Source organism: Scylla paramamosain, chromosome 22, assembly GCF_035594125.1.
Source record: "Scylla paramamosain isolate STU-SP2022 chromosome 22, ASM3559412v1, whole genome shotgun sequence".
Lineage (NCBI taxonomy): Eukaryota > Metazoa > Arthropoda > Malacostraca > Decapoda > Portunidae > Scylla > Scylla paramamosain.
Genome location: NC_087172.1, coordinates 22,124,930 through 22,127,125, shown reverse-complemented (window position 1 = coordinate 22,127,125; position 2,196 = coordinate 22,124,930). Strand labels below are relative to the sequence as shown.

At 43.3% G+C, this 2,196-nt stretch overlaps 1 long non-coding RNA gene across 1 annotated transcript; it reads right to left on the bottom strand.

Moving 5' to 3' along the window:
• Nucleotides 1-1,266: 1,266 nt before the first annotated feature.
• LOC135111882 (uncharacterized) lies at nucleotides 1,267-1,776 on the bottom strand. The gene is made up of 2 exons (XR_010273946.1): nucleotides 1,621-1,776; nucleotides 1,267-1,432 (listed from the first exon to the last, which is right to left on the bottom strand). It is a non-coding gene; the product is annotated as an uncharacterized LOC135111882 (long non-coding RNA).
• Nucleotides 1,777-2,196: the final 420 nt, after the last annotated feature.

Genomic DNA, 2,196 nt, shown 5'->3' with positions numbered 1-2,196 from the left:
TTGCACCAGGAAGTGTCGCGCAGAAAAGTTGGAGAAAATAATTATAATATAACAGAAGGGAAAAAATGTACATGAAATTAGGTAAGGTAATAGAAAATAAAATTTTAGTCCATTGTTAACTTGCCTGCCTCCTCAAGGTAAGCTGGCCAGAAGAGATGTGAAAAAAGAAAATGTGCAAGTGTGTAAGTGAAGCAATCATGTTTTGTGGAGAAAGAGGGAGAGGGAGAGAGAGAGAGAGAGAGAGAGAGAGAGAGAGAGAGAGAGAGAGAGAGAGAGAGAGAGAGAGAGAGAGAGAATGTATGTTAGGTTCTGAAGGTAAAATCTCGATTTATGAACATTTATCACTCACTCTTGCCACCACCACCACCACCACCACTACTACTACTACTACTACTACTACTACTACTACTACTATTACTACTACTACTAACACTACTACTACTACTATTACTACTACTACCACTACTACTTATACTACTACTACTACTACTACTACTACTACTACTACTACTACTACAGTGACTTAACCTGATGTTAGGAAGGTTACGTGGAAGTTGAGTAATCTCACATGTCCACTTCTCCTCCTCCTCCTCCTCCTCCTCCTCCTCCTCCTCCCCTTCCTGTCCCTTCAATCCGCCCTCCCAACCCCCACCACCACCACCACCACGTCCACATTACACTTATAATTATGCATTCTCTCTCTCTCTCTCTCTCTCTCTCTCTCTCTCTCTCTCTCTCTCTCTCTCTCTCTCTCTCTCTCTCTCTCTCTCTCAAATGTGCGGTTTATAGAAAACAGTGTGTGTGTGTGTGTGTGTGTGTGTGTGTGCGTGTGTGTGTGTGTGTGTGTGTGTGTGTGTGTGTGTGTGTGTGTGTGTGTGTGTATGTGTATGTGTTTCTCTTCGTAATGTGGATGAGTGAGTTGATTTGTAGCGCGAGGACTTCATAACCCCATTTTTACGACAAGGAGACGCTGCACCATGGTGGCGGTCTCTCTCTCTCTCTCTCTCTCTCTCTCTCTCTCTCTCTCTCTCTCTCTCTCTCTCTCTCTCTTTGTCTGAAAGACGTCAGAACCGAGCATTTCTTTTCATTTTTTTCATGTTTTTTTTTCTTTTGTGGAGCCGTCAATAAGCTTCTTTCCTTTATTTATTTTCTTTCTTTCTTTCTTTCTTTCTTTCTCTCTTTGTAAAGCCTTTTCCATCTTCCTTCACGCATGCAAGTAAAGATAAATGAACAAAAAAAACACTTATGATGTATTAAAACTCTAACAAAGCTTACTGATCGTTTATTTGCTTAACAATTGCACTGCTGAGGAAAAGAAAGCAAAGGAACAAAGAAGAATTAAGAAGTTAACTGCCGTCGTGGCGAGAGTTGTGGTACTGCTGTAGATCTGTGGCACTCGCTTCCTCCTTCAGCGCTGGTTGGCCTCGCAAACCTGGGTAGGCGAGAAGGAAAGGTGTGAGTCAGTGTGTTAGGGAGGTGTTGTGTGGTGGTGTGGTCAGGATATAAGGTACTGTTGCGTGCATGTTATGTATTCCACCCTCTCACATACACACACACACACACACACACACACACACACACACACACAGTACTAGTAGTAGTAGTAGTAGTAGCACTTACCCAGCTAGCTTTTCAGTAGTTTGCGGTTCATCTTGGTGTTCATGTTCCTAATTTTCTGGTTTTATTACTGGCCCATCGTTTGTTTCCAGAACTTTTCCATTCATGCCCATCCCAGTTTGCTCCACGCTGGTCATTTTAAGGTTCCTGGCCGACACTTCTCCACTTATGCCTTGTGTATGAAAACCTAGGCATGCCTTCAGGTTGTCGTCAGCCTGGAAGTTAGGCTCATTACAGCGCTTGGCTTCCAGCATGCCGTCAGCACCACACAAGATAGTCGGTTTGGTTTGCACACAGGTCTGCCGACATCTTTTCTCTGGCAAAGCATGGTCAGTATGACTTTGGAGTTATTACTGAGATGAGTTACTGTTGAGATGAACTCTTACATACCGCAAAGTGAGTGAAGAAGTAATGTGAAGGAAAAATAGTGAATGAACGAATGAATGAATGAAAAGGTGTGTTCAGGTGTTGAGTGTGGGCATGTGAAGTTGTAGTGTTGCGTGCACAATACAACATAACAACATATAAGAACACAAGGAAAGCTGCAGTAAGCGTTCAGGCCTGCACGTGCCACTCCCT